The sequence below is a fragment of the Copadichromis virginalis genome, linkage group LG10 (genome assembly GCF_057382275.1).
Source record: "Copadichromis virginalis isolate Kocher_CV1m ecotype Utaka linkage group LG10, C_Virginalis_male_GT1.1, whole genome shotgun sequence".
In the NCBI taxonomy this organism is placed as follows: Eukaryota; Metazoa; Chordata; class Actinopteri; order Cichliformes; family Cichlidae; genus Copadichromis; species Copadichromis virginalis.
The window spans coordinates 32,867,983-32,891,156 of NC_140627.1; the positions used below are offsets into that span (position 1 = coordinate 32,867,983).

Genomic DNA, 23,174 nt, shown 5'->3' on the forward strand with positions numbered 1-23,174 from the left:
GTCCAGACCTGGGCTGGATTTGCTGTTGCTGGATATCCTCCCAGTGCAGGAACCATCTGGGATTCAGGTATTTTAACTGGTTTCCTGGAAATTGTGAATCATGAGTGATGCTACGAATGAGCCACGATCTACGACTGTGGGAGGGTTTTGGTCCAGCTGTGGCTTCAGCACAGCCGACTCCAGAGTCCTGTTTTTATTATATCTGCTGGAACATCAGTGGAAACACTTTGGGAAAAATATTATTGACGAAGTCAGCAACAGGATGACTTCAGAACCAATCAGCAAAGTAAGAATCTCGACTAGTTCTGGTCCAGTTTTATTTTTAACTACCCAAAAAGGCTAAAGCCATCTTATTTTATCACAGCAGAGAACAGCAAAGGTTTAGACCCTCAGTGTTGGTCTGCTTAGTTGAAATGACAAAGGATAAAAGACCTCATTTAAAATGTCAATTCTTCCAGTAATGGTGAAGATTGAACCTTTGGATGGTCGAGGTCCTGGTCTACGCATACTTACATAGATTGGATAGGTTTTATTCATTTTTAGCCCTGCTGCTCATGAAAAGGTCATCTGTGGGAATTAATTTTATTTGTAGCTCAGGATGAATGCGAGGCAATCAGTGGTGACGAGATTAAACCTCGGGGTCAATCCAGGCGTATTTTAATGGATCACATAGGTTTGCTGTGAAAAGCCGCTTTCACAAACACACCAGCACGGCCTCGACGATGCTGCGGCGTTATTTAAAGCTGCAGAAAAATATTGGCATTTCAAGAATTTAAAGAAACATTACTGAAACCTGAAGGACTGAAAGGGTGATTCCAATATTCACAATATTATATCTTCATGACATCATTCAGGGAACACATGAACTAACAATACATGAGAATAATCTAGTTTATTTCTATTTGTGATCCAATCCTGACCGAGTGATGTTCATCCCCCAAACTTTGGACCAAAATCGTGATTCTGGAAAATGATGTGCCAAGAATTTTTGTAAAGAATGAAGAACCATCAAAGAAAAGTCAAAAACCATCTAAATTAATTTGGTAATTTATCAAATACAAATGAAACAGGTCTGTGACACAGAACCATAACCCTTCATCTAAACATGTGAAAGACAGATGGAGCAGGACCGTCCTCTTGTTTGGGATGATGCTGGATAGAAATAGAAACGTCAGCACCTGACACCGTCCTGGCAGCGTCAGGTGAAGGTGGGGAATGGAAGTCCTGTTTCAACATTTAGCCTGACATGCAAGCTTACGAGAAGCAAAGAAGGGAAGGAAGACAGCAGGGAAATCAGTGGAAGATAAAAATAGTGCTTCACTGGAGCATATTTCAAGTCCTCTAGTGTTTGAAGGCTTCCTGAACACTGTCTCTCTCTGCAATACTGACAGAATCAGAAACAGAGTTACAGGCAGATACTGTACCACCTGCTGTTCCTGTAAAACGGCTTATTCTGCATTACAGTATTTAGTGAGACAGATATTAGCTCATCTCTCTCCTAACCATTTTCCCTTTAAGTGAATTATCCAGATCCAGAGTCTTTGGATGTACACGAATTATCCTTTATTTTGATATTAGGCAACAACTCTAAAAGCCTATGGACACACTAGTAAGAGCACATCTGTAACTTCATTAGGAATATAAGCCATCTGAGAAACACCCGTTTTTACAGTGGGAAGTTTAAAACTGCACATAAGACCAAGATCAACTTAACTCAAGTAACTTTTCGTTATTAATTTACTGCATGTCACTTAAGTACTTTTGATTATTTCTACAGTTATCAACAATTTCAACTATTGTAACAGCACCATCATATGATTTCAAACTTGTTAATGATAATTTTAGCTAGCAAGCTAACAGCTTCATTTGTTTATCTATACTGTCAGCAACTACTTATCCATATTTATAAGTTTATTTTGGTCATATTGTTTACAGTTTCAAATATTAGTCATAATTTTAGCTAATAATTTTACCTGTTAGCCATATTTTAGCTAACAATTTCAGCTGTTAGCTGTATTTTTAGCTAACAGTTCTTTAACTATAAAATGTAGCTACTCAGCTAGCCTTTTTAGGCTAAGATTTTATTGGTTAGCCAAACTGTTAGCTAAAAAAATATATAATTACATATTTAGAATTTAGATTGGTAATTAAACCAAAATTTAATCTGTTTAACTATACTGTTAGATTAAAGAAAACGAATCCAGAATTTCAATATTTTTTTATACTATTAAGCATTTCAAGCACTACAAATACTTTTAGCTAATATTTTCCACTGGCTATGCGCTACTCTAGCTAATAACTTCTAATTTTGTGCTTACAAAGGTATCTAGACAGAAATATGGATAAAACAGGAATCCATTTCCACATATTTTACAATTTAGTTAATTGATAACATTAATAAAAAATTTTTAGTAATATCAATTCATCTGGAATGAATTAAGTATTCTTATTTTGATCGATTTTAGCTAACACCTTTAACTGCTAGCTAATAACTTCTACCTACACGTTAGGAATTTTATGTAGAAACTAGATATAATTTCACTTTATCCTGACTGAAGGAGACTAAAATAAATGGCTTATCTATAGATTTGATTAATTGATTTTACTGTTTTTATTACCTCAATCTAGCCATTTCAGCCAATTGTATATATCCACTACCTTTTCATTTCTTTTTTGTTTTTTAGGTTTTTCGTTGTTTAAATATATGCATGCAGAAGTGGGATAAGTACTTGAACCCAGGTTGGAAATCATTGAGATAGTAATTTTACAGCACAGCAGGGAAACAACATCACTTCATCCATCCTAAAGAACACTTTGTTTTCCAGCAGATTATTTCAGGCAACATAATTTACTCTGCTTAAACGTCACACAGGGAAAACAAACAAAACCATATTATTGTTGTCGTTAATGTAATTTCTCAAGTAGTGCTAAAGATCTAAGAGCAGCACAGAGTCTGTCCTTCTTTTCTTTTCATCCCTCCAACAGTTTTCTTTTTGCAGAGTTAAACAGCAGAGGTGTGAAAACATTGAGCCTGAACTTTGTGGCTCCGTGTGAACCTTTTCTCTCTGAGCCAGACTCAGCTGCAGTCCAGTTTGTATGACGCAGGCCGAATGAAAAGAGTTTGGGAGTTGTTTTTGTGCAGTCATGTTTTCTAAAAGCTGCCGCTGGTGTTGAACTCCATTTCCTCTGCTCAGCAGCATGGCGGACAGCACGGCAACAGAGGCAGGCAGACCACCCGTAGCCTTTACTTTGAGCTGGACTTAAAAGCTTTTGTACAGGTAGAGAGTTTATCCACATGCTGCACTCTGCTGCCTCCTCAATCACTTCTGGTCTATCTGCCACCCTTTTCTAAGTCCTTCATTTGTTGAGCTATTTGTCATCCTGTGTTCTGGATAACAAGCACCAACCGAAGGCGCATTAACTTCACCCCCAAGATCTATTTTAAGGATCTATTATAAGGAAAACAGATGAACAAGAGACCGAATATTCCCACCACTAATGGCTTGTTGTTATATCAGCACTAAGGCCCCTCTCAGAGTTCGGAGGCTGCCCGGTTGTTTTGCTGCAGACATTACTGATCATTACTGTCCAAGTCCTCCTGATATACAGTTCAGACCCAGCCGTACTATCAAAATAGACTCACCTGAGGTTTTTAAAGCTACAGGTACTTCCTGTCTGCATTTAGCTTTCAAGCACTTGGACACTGTTCCCTTGTAGGCTTCCAGAAGTCAACCAATCATAACAAACTGATAAATCTGTTTTTTGGTATTTATCCATGTCATGAAAAATACTTTTGCCTAATATATTAGCCCACAATTAAGCAATTAACCTCCATCCTAACTACACACATGCACATCTGCCTACATGTTGTATCCTGTGTATAATGCATGTTATATATGTAAGTGATGCATGATCTGAGGTGATTAGAGAGTTTAGTGAAAGCTTAAAAACTACGTTTCCCATGATTCAACTGAAATATGGCATTTTTTACTGTTATTGATCCCAGAATGCATAAATGATGGACACAACCCATGTTTGAAAACTAAAGCCAACACACTGTTCACTGTAATGGACACCAGGGGGCGCTCTCTCTGCCTGTTCTTCCAAATTAAGTGACACATACAGAAAAGTTCAACTAGTTTGGAGCACAGGTTTCTCAAACTGAAGGCCGTGTGCGGTGAAGCAGGGGTGGTGTTCAGGTGAGATGATGAAGCTGTTGTTCACGAACAGGATCCAGCGTTTCAGAGCTGCTGACAGGTTTAGAGAGACAGACTGGAGCGCCGTCTGTTCTCATGCGTCTTCCTGAAATCGGCACAAAGAGATGACATCCCTGGTCTCATGTCCACATTAGCTGCCCCTGTCCGCGGCTCAGTGCAGAGTGTTATTGATTGGCCCTGTCGATGCAGGCCTGCCTTTAACTCACTTTACTTTGTTTATGGCTCGGCTTAAATGCCTGAAACTGCTGCTGCTGCTCAGAGCACACAAACAGCAGAGGACATCTGTGTCCTCGCCTTTCTATAAATTGGAAACTTTCAATTTATTAAAGGGCCCAGCAGACAAAAAGCTGAGCTGTAGGCTACAATTCTGACATGAGATATTGTCCATCTGGGAAAACAGAAGCTCGAGAAGAAGGCAAAAGACATCTGCTTTTTGCAGATGATGTGTTCCTGTTGTCTTCATGGAGCAATGACCTTCAGCTCACACTGGGCAGCCTGCAGCTGAGTTTCAATTAGCACCTCCAAGTCTGAGCCCACGGTTCTCAGTCTGAAATCAGTGGAGGGACTCCACCGAAGATATATTTGGATTTCTGATTAGGACGTGTCCTGGATGCCTCTAGGTGAGGTGCTTTGGGCATGTCCCTCTTGGGAGAGACCCCTGGGCACCATCCTGGACAGATTATGTCTCTCAGCTGGTTCAGGAACACCTTGGCGTTCCCCATAACTCGACAGAGTAAGGTGTGGGCATGTCTGTGGCCCAGACCTGCTTAGATGGTGGAAACGTGATAAACTGATGGAAGGAAGTCAAAGTTTAGCCTCTCCAGTTTGGCTGCTTGGAAAAAATATAAACTGTCTTACTCTATTTAAAGTTTTCTCGTGACCTTTTCTCAGCTCACATTTTGCACGTGCACGACGTCATCAAAAGTAAAACAAATGTAGTTAGGTGCCCCCCCCACCATTCCCTTCTCCGTGAGTCAGACGCCTGCAGCTATACTTTACAGTGACATTCAGCCTCTTACTGTTTCTATCTGATCTATTATATGAACTTGTTTTCCAGTGCTCCCAGCAGGGCTGCAGACTGGACCCATCACAGCAATAAAGACACTCTTGCTTCTAAAGGCACAGAATCTGAAAACAGCTGGACGTGTTTCTTCTGGTCGATACTGGTGAACAGATCTGCAGTTTAATAACACGGCACTGCAGGAGGGACGGGTCCTTAAAGACACTGCAACACACACTTAGAGTGCAAACGAGGAAATCTCACAGAGCAACACAAACACTAAAAGAGCAACAGCAGCAAACCGGACAGATCTAAGAGCTCGTGTGAACCTTCCAGCTGCAGTCAGCCTAAACGTGAGCTACGCCAGTCATTTTTTAAATATAGCTGGTTTGATGCAATGAATGATATCTCTGTGCTGCATTTATCCAGTAACATCCAGTTTGGTGTTCAGGAGCACTGCCTGGAAATGAAACTGAACTGAGATATTCGACAGAAAGCAAAGGCGAGCACAAAAATAGTCTAAAGGGAAACAGAGGATAGAGAAACTGTAAATTAAAAAGTCAAAGGCTCACGACTGACTCACTCATACAGCTCAGTAGGCAACAGCAGTGCTCACTGAAAAACCGCATCACAACCAGCATAAAAAGAAAGAACAAGCTAAACAGTGACGAAATACAACCTGAGAGCCCTATGTATTAGCTAGCATTAGCTGCACTTATGTAAAGCTAATACTTTCTAATCCAGCGATTATTTATTCACAAGTATGTTTCCATTTTCAGTTGAACTGCTGTGTTGACACAACTGTGCGATCAATCTGGAGACAACACTATGTGCTGCTGCTGACCATCTATCTGGCCTATACCCTCACTACAACAGTGCCGTCCTTTGTGACAATGTTGTGATCATACATCCTAAGAGGTCTATACACAAGAGATGACTACCATAACCATCTAGCAACCAGAGACTTACACGATGAATTCAATGAACTCACATCAGTTATGCAAATACAGACAAAATAAATGACCGAGCTAAACCAATCAACTTACAGATCAGATCTAGAATCTTTGAGCCATTGAGATTAAAGTGATAATCTATGTAGCCAAAGGTACTGCTGACCGATATGTGATGGGGTTGAAACTATACAGACGGGTTATCTACACCAGATAACTAGAGTCTGGAAAGTCCACCAGCAACCAAGTGTCAGATACAGTGATGGTAACAACCAAATTTCAAAGTGTTAAACTGTTGCAGATATCAGTTAACACGCTTTGATTTGTGGCCATGTTCTACAAGTTTGCCTTTTACTAATGTCTAGAAATCTTTTCCATCTTCATAAAAGTTCTAGAATCTCATCGTTGATTAAACTCGGATAACATTCTAGACTTTTGCTTTCTAGAGTTTTTTGCCTTCCACTTATCTTTAGCATCTTGCTTTTGAACTTATGCACTTATACATTCAAGAGTACTGCCCTTAATGTTTCTCTTATAACTTTCGAGTCAGTTTTATTTATATAGCGCTGAATCACACCAACAGTCTAGAGTCAACAACTCCGACCTGCTTTAAACTCGACTGTATACTTCCTTGGAAGCTCAGCAATAAACCTGCCGAGTGCGTCAGAAATAAGACGTTAGAATAGTTTCTAAGAACAGAACAGCTGATTCGTCCACATTAGAAACAGTTCTCACTAAGAACAAACTGCCACCTCCAAAAAGGGCCATGAAGCTAAATCAATGGGTATGTTAAATAGTTTCAACTCAAACATTACAACCCCCACAAAAGCCGAACTGACTGCAGTACTGTAGTAAAAGACTCCATTAGTTAGCTAGCTAGTAGCTAGTTGCTAACATTAGGCCTACTTCTTAACACCTACGATCTAATGTTAAGAGCAAGTCAGATGAACATCGACCACTTTCAGAGGATCTTTGCTCTGGAACACCGGACTAAAGCAGCTCTGCCAAAATAAAAGTGCAGGACTTTGCTGGAAAGTCGTTCAGTTTCTGAATGCCCGTTTAGCATCCGACCGCTAACAGTAGAAGAGTTGACTTGATGGACGTTAAAAAGTTTTTCATGTGTTTTATTTTTCATTCTCATGGTTCATTTTGTCCTATAACTCAACAACCTGCAGGGTTTCTGTGAATGAAAAGTCAGGCCTTTATTTGCCACAAACTCTGTCTTTCACATATAAGTTTCACACTAGGGCTGCCACGATTAGTCGACTAGTCACGATTATGTCGACTATTAAAATCGTCGACGACTAATTTAATAGTCGACGCATCGTTTGAAGCTTTGTAAGATCACAAAGGACGCAGGAATGAGTAGTAGGATTTAAGAGTGTAATAACGGACTGAAACAGAAGATGGCAGCACTGCATGTACAAGGATGCCAGCTGCCGTTAAACCCCGAAGAAGAAGAAGCTGTGTCCCAGAATTCATAGCGCAGCCCAGCGCAGTTGTCAACAATGGCGGCAGCTAGTTAGTTTTAACTTTACTCTTATTATTCTTTCTGGGTCACAAAATAAACGTTTAACATATTTTCAGGCGAGAATGTAGCTGTGTAAACCTCAAATATCTGCTCAGTTTATCAAGACACCGCATATTTTCAAAAGCGCTCCGACGTTTTCGGAGACGTCTGTTACCCACTAGCTCGTTAGCTAGGCGGGGGCTAGGCTAACTAGAGCCGTGAGAACACCGGACTCCCGGCAAATCGTTTTCAAACCCACCGCGGTCTTTTGCTAGTCAGGTTAAACATGATATATAAGTCACTTAGATAACTTAAATGTTATTGTTTGGCTTTCTTTAGTATTTTATTTGTTCCTGAGTAAATCGGTTTGGCTGAGATTAAAGTTATAGTTTTTGCACAGCTAAAACTGTCAAGCAGACAGCTGATCATCAGAAGTGTGAGACGCTGGAGAATATACTCCGGTGTCCTGTTATATTTTAGAAAGCAAGGAGTTTATTAAACTTCACCGAAACAATCTGCAAATTTCATTAAAAATTAATAAACTACCATCTTGTCTTTATTTTTAGTTAGCACAAACACTTCAAGCTGTAAGCTAATGATAGTTATATAAGACCAGATGCTGCTGGTGCAATAAGCTGTACGTCCAATGGATGCATGATCTGATTAGTCGACTAATCGCAAAAATAATCGGTGACTAGTCGACTATCAAAATAATCGTTTGTGGCAGCCCTATTTCACACATACTGTTGAAGCCCTTCAGCCATGTTTTGCTGGTAATGCTGGTTTGGATTTGCATTATGAGCTCACTACCACTGGTGGTGCCACAGGTTTATTTTTTATATAATTCCCCGGGAAGAATAGCTCCTGTCAAGTAGCACTGATGCAAGAAAACAAAATAAGGTATGTTATTAAGAGTTTTAAATAAATTCGGATCTGTAATCACTGTCTGCTTGTTGAGTAGGCAGGTAAACACACCTTTGAATGACAGCTTAATTAATGTTCACAACCTATAATAATAATAACCTGAAAATTAGATTTGAGCAGCAGCAGAACATGACATTTAACCCCCCGTAGTCCAACAGAAAAAAGGAAAAGCACCTGGGTCTGGTATGTTTCCTGAAAATATTTCCATTACGTAACATTTCTCGATCACACGACAGCAGCTCGAGCAGAACGCGATAAAAGACCTACAGAAATCTGTCCAAACATTTTCCCAAATAACTCCACACCCTCAGCTTTCACTGGAATTCAACGGACTTCAAAGAGCCTCGGATGTAATCGTCAGCGATAAGATTTTGGCCCAGCTCCATCCAAACACACACACAAGGACGGCCGGCCTCTCGATCACTTTTTGTGGACGTTTTGGTGTTTTTTAGCAAATAAATAAAAGTTTCTTACCTGAAGGGATGAACGGCACGACAGGAACAGAGCAGACATGGAAGAGAAGAGAGAAGAGGAGGATTAGTCCAGTTAATGGAGCTAAACAGAGATTTTTGACATTGACAGGTTGAAGGAACAGTTCCCAGTCATCTTAAATCTGAGAACGGACTCTGGTCTGTGGAATAACATCAGAAAAAATAACCAAGTTTCGCGTCTAAGTATGACTTCCTTATCCTGTAATTACCATTTTCCACCTTATTAATTGTGACTCTTGTAATAATGAGAGCTTATCTACACGGCCGGATTAACCTCGTAATTAGCCAAAGACAAAATGTTTGTGACAGAGTCCTACTGACCTCAAACACACATTTCGACCATTATTTCTGAAGGTACCCAGAAACCAGCCAGCTCTACAGAGATGAAACTAACAGCTCATTAACTGACGGGATTGTAAACTGCGCCGAGTCAGTCCTCAAATTACAAAGTACTGAAAATCCACCGGTATTAGATTGTATTGAATAATTTCCAGTTTTGGAGACAGAATAAAATATTTTTTGTAACACATTCTGATATTTGATGCACTGAATAATCAGTTTGAACACTTTATCCAAAAGCAGCTTGTTGTCTTTATCTGCAGTGCTTCATGTTTAAGTTTGGTGGGCGGTGGGTTGCAAAGCAGGCTGCAGAGGCAGCAGCAGCTGAAACAGGCTGAAGGAAATCAGAGCGGTTAACAGTTTCAAACATGTTAGATGTCGTGATGGTCAAGATAATTGTTGGTTCCAGCCTTCCGACTCCTCTCCAATGGAGCAACGCTACTCGTGAACATACGTTTTCAGTTTGCTACCTAATAATAATGCTGAGACTTGAAATGTCATGAAAGCAATATGCTTTAAAATCCCAACAAAAAGACTTGTTCATTAGAAACTGAGTCACAGTTTGATTCTTCTGTTGGTTCATCCACGACTTTTACAATCTTTAGAAACATTTTAAATAAAGCATCTAATCGACTTCCTGTCAGTAACAGAGTAAGAGGCCAAAACAGAGGCGGCCATCTGCAGTCGTTTCAGTGGAATTAACTGACTGTAGATTAACTTTGTACCCGTAATAAGACAGGAAAAAACAGCTTTCTTGCCAAGGTTGTGGGTTTGATTCTCAGTGGAGCGATTCAGACTAAACATCCAGGATTTAGTCAGAGAAAATTACGGTTGTAAAAATCTTTAAGTCGTCCTGACAGCAGCGACAGTAAAAGGAAGAGTCTGCTACGCTGAGAGGAGCAGTCATCACAGCGACTCGTTTCACTCTGACTTTCCTTTGTCGAGCAGCCAAGAAGCAATATTGTGCTCTCCAGAAATAATGCTGCAGCAGCAGCAGCAACACTGGCTCGCTCCTAAAGGAAATCTGGAAATAAGCTGCACCGACTCCCAGAGTTAATGTGGGTGGATCATTTAGCAGCAGTGGGGCCTGCTGAGTGGGAGGAACTGCTCGAAAATTACAATATCCGTCTTAAATCGGCTTTTGTTCTGCCTCTTCATCCACCACAAGAGACGCACTGCAGGCCTGTATTAGCCCGCTTCTTCTCAAAACCTTAACTTCTTACTGTGGCACTTAAAATAAGCTGAACCTGATTATAACGTCCCAACCATCACACGGTTTAATGAAGCTAAACCAGAGCGACTAGAACTACAGCTGGACAGCAGCAGCACACGTTTGGCACTGATGTCGATAAAGTTCAGCAGATTAAGACTTTTTAAAGAAATGAAGAAACAGCTGGATTTTTGATGACATTCATTAAACTGAACAGCGAACTTTCTCTCTCGAGCTGCAGAGTCTGAAACAGGGAAACCTTCTTGTAGATGTGTTGTTTGACTAAACAAATGTTTTCATGCGATTATGAGACAAAATTCAACGCTGCAAACATGAAGTGAGCCTGTTGGAGACGACTACATGCATCTGCAGAAACAACTGTGTGTAGTCGTCTGCATACATCAGCACAGCTCCAGAACTACTTTTTCTTCACCCTCAAACATGAAATTCAGATTTTGAGTAAAAAAGCAACAAAAATATATAAAATTAAAGGTTTATTTATTCAAATAAATATTTTTGTTTTAAACTGAATATATACCAGTTAAGTCAGTGGTTCCCAAACTTTTTTAGCTGGGCTCCCCTTTGTTTTACAAACCCCCCCCCCCAAAAAAAAAAAAAAAACGTTCGCCCCCCCCCCGCACACACTAACACATCCTCCAACCACACACGCCCATATTTTGCTCCATTGCGGTTTATTGCACACCTCAAACATTTAGTAAAAAATTAAGCAAATACAAGTAATCTGCAGGTAGTAATAAAATTAACTAAAAATTCGTCCACGTAAACGGCGTTTCGAAACGAAGATTTTTTTAAAACTCCTTTTTTGTGTTTATGTGTGGACGAGGAATACAGAGTTCGTCACGCAACGTCAAAGGTATGCGCCTTTTTCCACGTCACGCTGTGGCCACGTTATTGTTTACATGAGATGAATTGCAGAATAGCAGATAGAGACGAAATACTGTTAATCTGACTGTCTGCAGGTTTTACACGCAGTTACTATTTACAAAAGGCAGAGGCGTCACGGTGTAGTTTTACATGTAGTTGTTTTTTCCTGTGTAATAATATTCAACATTGCTATCAATACATTTTTCAAAAAATGCCTCTCTCTGCAAAGTCAACTTCACTCAGTGTAGCTATTTACATTTTTATTATGTAACAAATTGACATGAAACATTTACATTTTAATTAGTTAAAATCAACATTTTGGGGAAATTTACTCCAAACCCGCTGCCCGTGTCCATCTTTTATATACAGTCTGTGTCCAGGACCCAGTTTTATTTGTCAACAGCTGCGTCACGTTGCTTTACAGGCAGGTGAACCCCGACTAACATACTAATCAGTGTGGTGTCGTGTTTCTACAGAGGGAAAGTGCGACCAATCAGACGACTGCCTGTGATCAGACCCATCGTTCGTCATCAGCCTGCTGTTTGACATTCACAGCCTTGAAGGTGACACGGACACACTCACAGCCTGATGACTGTTACAGACGTACGTTTGCTGCTCCGCCTGCCGCTCAGTTAGAAACATTAAACAAAGAAATCAGCATCAGCAGAGGAAGGAAAGCCCCGTTATTCCCTCCACAGGGCAGAGTACAGTGGAGCAGAGCTGGTGACCAGGAAAACCAGAAAGTGTGTCGAGATGTTTTTAGCCGGCACACAAAGAATGAGTCAGACGGCGCTCGGCCTGCTGGGACGTCACGTCTGCAGACACAGATACGAGGAGAGAGGGACGGGAGGAGGAGGAGGAGTCCAGCTTTGTTTTCCCTGCACCAATACCGATTACACCCTTCAGCGCTGCCCCGCAGCATCATCATCATCATCATCTTCTAATGGAAAAATAAGTATTTTTATCTTATTGTGGACCAGAAGCTGTCATCAGACGGCGTGGCTGCGCTCCACGCCAGGGCGCCACACGGGGTCCCAGCATGCCGTTTCCCTGCAGGCAGATCTCGGTTCCTCACAGAGGACAGTGCGTTTGCTGCCTCCACGTCTGTAACTGCAGCTTGTCTGCATCGTGTACTCTATTCCTGCTCAGTGTTACTGACCACAGCAGCAGGACAGCTGTACACAGCACAGACTGACAGAGCAGGCTCAGCTGGTCATTAAACTGACAGCTGCTCCAGTTCTTCCTTCCACAATAGTTAATGGAGTAAAGGAAGTCCTCGCAGCCTCTTCAGTCCTCTCATAATCAAATATTGAAGCCACCGCTCCGCCCGACTGTCACTGTCCTATTTAGCATTCATGGCAGCAGGTCAAACCCCGACACGAGCGAGCCGCTGTTAAAGAGAAAACACGGCCACGATGCATTAGCGACCTAGCTATTACCTGTAGTGTTACAGTTATGCAGTTATGTATAGACTACATAGTTCTTCCTGGACAACTCTTCAGATGTTTCTTGGACCTCTGCGAGGTGGTGTTGACTTTTTGATACCAAGCAGGAACCTGAAGAGCTGCAAAATGCAGGGGAAAAGAAAAAGTACTAAAAACTGCAGTTCCTCTAACTCCCACTAGAGGCTCCAGCAGCGAGTCATTCCCCGTACACCGCCATGTTTGAAGCAGAAATAAACATGTTTACAGCCTGATTCAGACCCTGTTTTGGCCTCCAGGTAAATTTCCTCTTCATAAAAAGTTGCTCACTGTAGAGTTATTTAAAATGAGGCATCTTTGACAGAAAGGGGGAGCAACAGCTATTAGCTATCTTAGCCTACAGTGTATGGCATACCTGGGATGTGTCGCCAATCTATTAACATCCGTGCATGCTAACGCCAGCTAATATTTGGATGGTGGGAGGAATTTAAAATAAAAGTTAGCACAGAAAGAACATGGAAACGTAGCTGCAGTGACGTCGCAGAAAAGCCGTCTGAAGCCAGTCAGGAAATGCCGCAGCTCGTCCTCATGTATACCACAGATACATCAGGAGGTGCTGAGCCTCTGACGACAAACTTCCCATCAACTTTAACGTCACCTAATGTGACATAATTTATCGTAAATGGTTAAAAAAAGAAAGAAAAAAAAAGGCAGAAAACTACTCGAGTCCCATTCGCGTCATATAAAAGCATCATTAACACAGACGTCTGATATTTTTCCGACATCTGGGCCGAGTCGGCCGCTCGCTGACAGACAGCGGGAGTTTTCAGGTCTTCATATTCCAGTTGTGGCAGGAAAATTCAGCTCTGTGTATGAATCTGAAACGTTCTCCGAGTTCTTACATATTGCTTTACACAAGACATTCAGCAGTTAAATGTGCTGCTATGCAGTCGACTGACAGTTCATTTATATAGAGCCAAACCACAACAATGTGCTTTATGCTGTAACGTAAAACCCAAACTGTCAGACGACCCTCTATGAGCAAGCGCTTGGCAACAGTGGGAAGGAAAAACTCCCGGCAGAATCCGTCTCGGGGAGCGGGGTCATCCGCTGCGACCGGTTAGAGGAGCGGAAACAGAAAGTTGGGAAGATGTTCGGTGATGTTTCTGTACAGCAGATTTAGCACATCTGATGAAGTCGTGCAAAGTTTGCATTCACTCTGGATGTTTTCCACATTTCAGGCCTTTGAAGTGAACGAGGGCGAGTTGGAGTTTGGTGCTTTTTCAATAATTTTCCTTGAAATTTTTGGGGCTTAAAAACATTGAAGTTGCAGAATCTAAAGCATCATGGCATGTGTCAGAGTTCATCACAGGACCTTCAGCTGAGGAACCAGCAGAGAGAAAGCAGTGCATACTTTCTTGTGTTCGGAGGGTTTGTCCAGAGGCTGAAAATAGTTCCCTCGTTCACTCTCACAATCGTTCTGCTGTTTGGTTCCCAGACGTGTTTCCAGCTGCGCTGATGCGATTGCACTGACCTGTTACTGTCAGGACAAGAGCTTCATTTCACCGAGGATTTGGTCTAATAAGTGATAAAAATATGTTCTTAATGCTTCATATTATCCAGGTTATGATCAGTGGCACGACTGCCGAGGCCCGTGAGACCGACTAACATCATTATTATAGTTTTCAAAGAGAAAACAACGTTTTTACCAAATCTGGGGTAATGTGGTCTCATCTTATAGGTCCCATCAACTCATTGGTGCTGTAATTTGGACCAGATGAAGCTTTTTACAGCGTGCAGGATACAGTCTAATCAACTGAACTAATAAAAATGGAGATAGAAAAGAAATAATGTGATTTTAGAGACACGTCTGATTAAAAACAATCAGTCTGTTATTGATCCACTGAGTTTTATGACATAATGCAGTGTGTGAGAATAAATGTGACAGAGCTGCGACCTGATTGGCCCGTGATCTGCACACATCATTAGTGCTGCTGCCTGCTCTAACATGCAACACAACGTGTGCATGCGTGTGTGTGTGTGTGTGTGTGTGCGTTCCCAGCTTATCTCGTGTTGCGTGTGATTGAGTCACGGTGACACATTTCTATATGTATGAAAGGCGTGAAATCGGAGCGAGACGCCGCACTATACGCTGGCAGCTGTAATGGAAGCGGCTTCAGTGTGTTTTATATTCGCTGTAGTCGAGCAGACAGAGACGAGAAAAAGGAAACAGCAGGAAAAACCAACAAAGCAAATCAAAACCAGGCCGACCCAAACTCTGACAGCAGCCGAGCGTGATGATACCGAGCCTTCCTTATCGCTGTGCCGCAGGCCTCAGACATCTACCAGATCTTTAAAAAAAAAAACGTCTTTGATGATGCTCGCACTGCTGCTTAAACTCCAACATGTGCTCATCATCTTCTCAGCGTGGCTGCAGGGTCAGAGCACAGAGAGAAGTAGGGCAGCAGAAACCCTGCAGCTCCAGACTGTATATAAAAGATGGCCATCACAAGCTCATTGGAGCCTTAGATTTCAGGTTTTGGGTGGTAACATGTTGGTTCTTTAGGCTGCACTACTAAGCTGTCAACTACAGCTAGCTAGTTAGCTTGGTTAGCAAGTGATGAGCTGTCCTGGTGTAACGTCCAAATCCTTTAACTTACCTCACCAAAACTAAAGCACAGACTTCTTGGTTGGTGTTTGTGCATTAAAAGCACAAAACACTGTTCACAGGTCCAGTTCAGGGACTCCAGTTAACCACAGTGAGGTGTATCAGAGAGCTACAGCTACTAGAGCACTATTACTTCAAACTTTAAGCATTTGGTTAAAAAGGAAACTAAGAAAAGCAAGCTGCTCCTTTTACCATGTAAACATTTATTTCTGCTGTACAGTTTCGTGTCTGCTGGACTGATGTTTTTTTGCATTCGCCTCTTGTGGATATAAAGGAACTGCAGCTTTTGGAACATTGTATTTATTTTTGCTGCTTGTATGGATCGATATAATTTCAGCAGCATTTAAGGTGGCTTACTTTAAAAGTGGGACAGTGCACAGGATTTTACATTTGCGGCTGGGCTATCATGTAAAGGTTTTCACATTTAGGCACACAGGCTAATTTTAATAGTCTTTAACGCCATTTAAAAAAACAATAAAAGAAAACTGGAGATGTAAAAGCATCTAAACTGAGATTAAAGCCAAAACCACAACCTTATAAAAGAAAGATCAACGCACAAACATCCAAGAAGCTCACAAAGATGAAAAGCACATAAACACAAGCGCTAACACACAAAAACTTCAAATCAACACAGCATGTTTGATTATCAACTGAACACTATTTTACACATTTGGAGTGAGATTTGAGCAACGTTATGTTTTGTTTACATTGTTTGTGCTTAATATTGAATAAAAGAGGACTGAGAACAGAGCCCTGAGGAACACCTGCAGTATTTGGAAACCTACAGTCAGAATTACATCAGAAAGGTAGGTATACAATCGTTTAGTGGACTGAATCAAATACTTTTGGTAGGTTACTACAGTTTGACTACCAGAGGGCTCACTGAGTGAAACAGGGATTCATCATCCTGAATATAGTTCCCAGTAAATGCCCGTTTCCCCTGTGGGTTCGGCTGCCTGTGGGTATTAAAGGATTTAGAGCTGAGCTTTCTCATTTACTGCATCCAGACAGTCTTTTGTGATGTTAGTATTACAGTAAAATGGAACATTTAACCTCTACATGTCGTATTCCTCTCACTCCCCCCCCCCATCTTCCTCTCTCGACCTCCAGCCCTCTCAGATCCGATCGATGGTGATTCGCTGAATAGAGCGGTTATTAATCCCTGAGGGGGAAACTGGAGCCATTACAGCATCAAATAAAAGGCTGGAGATGGAGCTACATTAAAGAGCAGAGGGGTGACACAGCATTTGCCCTTCAAACAGAATCAGCCAAAGTGCCTGTGAGCAAGGCACCGGGTTTCACGGCTGATTTGTACCACTGACAACCTCATCTCACTCGTTAAAAACACGAGGATTATTTCTGCGGACTGGAAGCGAAACGCCAACTTATAAAAGTAATGAGCCGCCGGATGAGTGGGATTACCAGACGTCTTCACATCAGCTGCTTTAACAGAGAGCTCCTGTCTGCTAATCCCTCCAATCTGTGATTCCACGCTGATAATTAGATTAATGGACCGACGTTCTGCACCGCCTGCTTCCACTGAAGCAACTCCACCCGACATAGAGCGAGACCTTTTCCCCTAAAGTGGGATTTTACATAAATCAGAAAACATGACTGAACTACCTCAAAAATTTAAATATATAAAATTATACTAGTACAATATTGCTGCATGTCCTCGTTGTTCCTCTGTATGCTTTTTGCTATTTTAGTCTTAATATCTGGTAATTTTCCATGCATAATATAATATGATAACTTCTATTATTGCAGATGCTTCCAGTACGTCTCATTAACACAGCAGACTGTTATAACCTGGTTTTGCACCTTCGGTTTGTCAGCGGGAGTCTGACAGAAATAAACTGAAGTGTGGCAGCCTCCTGCGGTCTGATGTTGCCTGTCACGTCAGACCTGTTCGGAGGGTTTTATTGGAGCTGTGCACTGTTTACCGCTCTGCTCGGCTTCATATGTCCAGGTGAGAACAGAGGTGAGAATACGCACCTCCTGCACCTTAATACGCAGTGCAGCACACAACACAACACACAGGTTCACTGATGAGAGGGTCTCATATCAGGATAATGTGACGAATCCATCATCGCTCACAGATACTGGCCCTGCGTGCACTTTACATTTGAATACATGGTTTCTTTTGTCAAGGTATTGTTGAAGTCCAGAGCTCGATTATATGAGCTTATTGTGAGAAAAGCTCAGGGGTCTGAAACATTTAACAGTGTTATAAAAGCTTTACTGCAAACCACCCATAAAGAAACGTATTAACGTCACCATCTCTGAGCTGATAATCAAATATGGCATCACGCTAACCAACAGACAGACGTCCACCAACTAAGTGACTCAAACATTACTGGAACATGCAGTTATCAGAGAACTCCATTAGTTAATCCAATAACTGCACTTTAAAGTCTCCGTCAGCCTCGTGATGAACACGTTCTTTAAAAAGAAAAATCACCGACGTTACAGATAACGTGACTCAACCACCGAGTTTGGAGCTTCCAGCGCGCTGTGATTAAAAACACCAGTTTTCAAAGCAAATGTTATCCGAGGACGTCACTGTGTTTGTCAAAAACGAGCACAGTGACGACGTGAAAATGGACAAAGTGTTTTCATGCAAATGGTGTAATTTCATCAAAAAAAACAAAAACCAAACCCACAGTTTAAAGTTACAACAACCCAACTTTACAAAGATTTATGGCCTATAAAAACTTGGAGCTTGGCATCGATTTAGTCAGTACATAAAAATACAAGAACGCAGCCAACACACCACAACACGCTAGGCTAATGCATATCAGTGGCCTTGGAGTACAGCTCCACATGCTGCTAGCAGGAAATTGGTAAGAATGCATTTTATTAGTAACCTCCAGATTAGATTCAGCTACTGGAAGATGCTAGTGCTTATAACACCGCATGTGTAAGAATAACCAACACTGTGCTGGAATGAGGCAAAATAAAAGAGCTTCCCACCGACCCCTCCATCGACCCTCACCTCCTCACCCTTATTCTACCTCAGCTCCTTCAGCCACGTCAGATTTAACACAGTAATGTTACAGGAAGTAATTTGAGTATTTTTCAGTAAAATTATCAAGGAAAAACAAAAAAACTTTATGACATCTAAAAGCGTTTTCAGCTTTTAAGATGTCGTTTTCACATCCTGCCTTTGTCTGCCTCCTCCTCTGTCTTTGTCCCTCCTCCTCTCTGAGAGGAGGAAAAAGGGCAGACACAAAAGAAGATAACACGAAAAAACCCTTTTCTGCTCCGTTCCACCTCATCCGTTTTCAATTACAGGTGCCGTCCTGTTGGGTTATTTTTGGCCTGCGGTGGATATCTATAGCCTCACTGCTACATACATCTGTGACAGCGGCTGCTGCTGGTCCTTCACCTTTTCTATAATTTACATTTATATTTGAGCTTTTTACTGAGACACTGAGAGTACAGTTATGATTTTTCCAGCAGATGAAAAGATTTCAGCAGAAGCTGCAGTTAGCTGTGACGACTGTTCCCATGATATCTGAGTGCTTACGTGGGTGTGAAGAGGTGTAGGTGCAGAACGGAGAGAAATAAGAGAAATTAGGGCTCAGGCGGGAGGTGTTTTACTGTAAAACGGGAGGTTATTAAAGGAGCCGAGCAGGAGGGATTCAGAGGGTAAAGTTAGTAGCGTTTGTATAATGTTGGGGAAAATTATGTGGAAAATGCCACCGTGATGAAAATATTCAGCTGGTCCTGAAAAACACTCATTTGGATGTTTTTCCACCCAAAGCAGCTTCAGTGATGGTCCTGTAATCAAATCCCAGCAGCCGGTGTGCTGCCGAGTGGAAAACTGGAAGTCTATAAACACTGTTAAATTATAAAGGTGGGGTTTGGTAGAAAGCAACTCTCTTCATGTATGAGAGAAACCATCTCTCAGCGAAGGTGTGAGTGCACGACACAATAAAGTTTAACTTAAGGACATGAAGCCAAGTGAAGATGCTGCTTTAAATTATTCTAACAGGAAATTTAGAAAAAAGATGGATTTCAACCCTTATTTCCAAACGAACAACAAACGTATGTATTTATGAAGAAAATCACCTACAACACACTCACATAATATTAATATTTAATTCTGTACAGTTGATTAATAGAAATGTGCTTCAAATTTTGTTTTTATTATTTACACATTGAGTTTTTATTGAAAACCCTATAACAGCACGTGTCAATACATACTAAGCATGTATTCATAATAACTATGTTGAGAAAATAACAGTATTTTACTGTAAAGCTTACAGCCTGTGCATCATAATACTATTAAAACTGCTGTAAAGCAGTAAAGTCTATGAATACAATAAATGTAAATGTTATGCTACAGTATTACACCACATTTTCTAAAGTACCTGCATACAGTAAAACACCAGCCTGAGTTCAGGACGTCGAGTGAAACAGTTACTAAAGTAATTATCATCATTACTTTTAATTATGTAAATAAACAGTGAATAAACAACAACAAAACAAGATCCACTGAGCGACCAATGCTAAGCTGAAGCTTACTTTACAACAGAATATTTGTTTGGAGGAGATCGGAGACTAAACCATTTCTTAAAAACATCACATCACCACCATCGGCCTGCAGACTGATCCCAAACAGGTTACACATGCAGCTTGCTAACCAAGCCTGCTAGCTTTTGCTGATAACTCCACCCCTTCCTCCTTTTTCTAATAACTTTATCTCAACCTCGCTGAAAATCATCACGAGGCCAAAACCTGAAGCTTGGCGCTGCATTCCTGCTAAACATCATAATAAAAGGAAGAACTGAAGCAACTTTTGCTAATATTTAGAAAATCAAACTCAGAAACCTTCATGAGAAAAACTGACTGTTAAGCTGTCTCCATGGTTACACCCGCCTCCAAAAAACCAACATGGCAGCGACTAAAATGCTAATGCTAATGTCCAAAACCTAATTTTAGCTACAGCCAGATTTCCATAACATTTAGTCACAAAAGCTAAATGAACTTTTTCTTACAGAGATCCTGTCATATTAGTTTCTCTTTAATGTTGTTCTGAACACTTTTTGGGGGTTAAAGTTAGCGATGCATTACTGGGAAACTTTATTTCACTTCATTAACGGCATCCATCATCCTTCTGTCTCTGCAAAAGCTCAAATAAAGCCTCTTTGTTCTCATCCCTGCAGAGCAGCTAATGGTATCAGATTTTAGAGTCAATACTTTCGGTCTATTTTAGTCGTCTCTGCCTGATATCCAACACCCGCACATCCAGCTGCACCGTCCTAAAAACCATCCAGGATGTCCTTGTTTTTCATCTAGAAGAACAGAATTTCTGGAATGAGAGTTAAAGTTGAAGAAATTCATGATATCCTACTTGCCAGTGAAGTAAAACACCCAGCGAGCAGAGATGTAGAAAAATGCCTGGAGTGACCTTTAAAATGCTGCAGATACCTCATCATGCAGTGTCAGGAAATCAGGCACAAACTGTACCAGAGTGCAGAGTAAGCTTCATATTTTACATAATAGTATTTCTCCAGCCCCACGCTTTGCCAAAGTGAAAAAATATAAGCATAATCCTTCTCTGCAGAGTGGGAGTTAGTGTGCCAACAAGCAGAGAAGACCGAGCCACCTTAAATGACACGGACAGAGAAACGAAGCAGCTTGGTTTGAACGTTAAACCCGCATTTCACCTCTCCAGAGTAAATTAGTTAAATAAATTAATCTCATTACTGACCAGAATAATTTTCTGTTAGAGCGCTCAGAATCAGGCCCAGGAAATTTAAGGGGAAAGTAATACTGAGTATCATTTAAAACCAATAAAATTTAGAAAAATTCCGCAAGAAAAGTTTTACAATTTTCAAAACTGTGACTAGAGTTTGGTAAGTTTGCCAAAGTGACAGCAGCTCGGGGATTATGGGGAAAATAAATTGTTACACAGAATCATCTTTAAATAAATCTCCTTAATGAACAGATTCTGGTGATTCGAGTCATTTCTTTACACATAACTAGTTTGCTAATGAACCTGCTGCTTTTGCAGAGAAATACTGACAACCGTCATTTAAACTGAAAACTTATAACTGGTTTCTGCACAGACGTGAGATCAGCAGCTATCTTTTTCTTTTTTTCCTAGGACAGTAAGTGAGCACGTTTGACAAAATGCCTGTTTAGTCAAAATGTGAAGAGTTCAGGTAGAATTTTCCCTGGTGATCCAAACCATGTGACGCTTACGTTCTCTCAACAGCAACAGTGAGCAACATTGGCTAACATTAGCTTAGAAATGGCATCACAAACTGACCACCACAACACCGACTGTAACACAACCGCCACATTAGGACAAAAATAGATCCACAGATGTAGCTTTACGTAGCATTTAGACAGATGTAGCATTAGTAAAATAGCAAGCTAAGGTTAGCCAGCTAGTTGGTATTTTATGTAATGTTAGCTAATATTAGGTAGTACTTAACATTTTGTTAAGTAAAGTCCATTTGGCTGGTGAAACAGCCAAAACAACAGTTTTGGGATCAGATTCTGGCGATGCTAAAGCGAATGAACGGCACTGAATGATGGCTGCAGTTCACTGAAGCCCTGAGTCAGAGCACTCGCAGTCCTGCTCACACTTCCGTCTGCTTTATGTCGAGAAACAGGCCTACTGGACAGAGCGTGAGCGTCACTTGTCATCGCCGCTGCAGCGGAGGAAGTGACACGCTGACAGCTGAGGGACCCACTGACCACACACGGTGGAGGAAAACTGACCCAGAGTTTGCTCTAAATACAGACAGACGACTGAAGCCAGAGTTTATCCACATTCATTCAAATGGCATAAAAATAAATTTATTTTTTATGCAGTTACTGTAAAATTATTTCTAGTTATTCTGTATTTTACAACACAATGACGTTTAAAACAGGATATAAAGGACACTATTCAAATGTAATGTAAAGGCTAATATGAAGCTATAAGTGTTTAGCTTAGTTTAGCTTAGTTTAGTGTTTAGTTCTGATGCTGGCCTATAAAGCTCTGAATGGTTTAGGACCAAAATACATCAATGACCTCCTGACCCAGTATGAACCATCCAGATCCCTCAGGTCATCTGGATCCGGTCTTTTATCAGTTCCCAGAGTCAGAACCAGACACGGAGAAGCTGCATTCAGCTTTTATGCTCCTTATATCTGGAACAAACTCCCAGAAAGCCTCAGATCAGCTGAAACACTCAGTTTATTTAAATCCAGGTTGAAGACCCACCTGTTCTCAGCTGCATTTGAATAAAGCACCAAATCCACACTTTAAGCTTAAATTTCAAAACTTACATTTAACTACTGATTTTATCTACTGTTCTGATTTTATCTGTTTTGATTTTATATACTGTTTTGTTTGTTTGTTTGTTTGTTTGTTAATTAGTTAGTTAGGTTATTTGCTTGTTTTAATCAATTTTAAATCATGCTTTTTATTTGTTCTTGTTTCTAATGTCTCTGTAAAGCACTTTGAATCACCTTGTTGTTGAATTGTGCTATACAAATAAACTTGCCTTGCCTTGCCTTGCCTTGCCTTGCCTTAAGCTAATCTGTTTGCCGCTCTT

The 23,174-nt window shown here is 41.0% G+C and overlaps 1 protein-coding gene and 1 long non-coding RNA gene across 7 annotated transcripts in view; one reads left to right on the forward strand and one right to left on the reverse strand.

The window, feature by feature from the left end:
* Positions 1–23,174, reverse strand: part of dbn1 (drebrin 1) — a 116,384-nt gene that overhangs the window by 49,107 nt on the left and 44,103 nt on the right. The gene's annotated exons all lie outside the window — the stretch shown is intronic.
* LOC146700829 (uncharacterized) lies at positions 1,593–22,359 on the forward strand. Its single transcript, XR_014922625.1, has 4 exons — positions 1,593–1,718; positions 12,003–12,089; positions 17,383–17,584; positions 22,245–22,359. It is a non-coding gene; the product is annotated as an uncharacterized LOC146700829 (long non-coding RNA).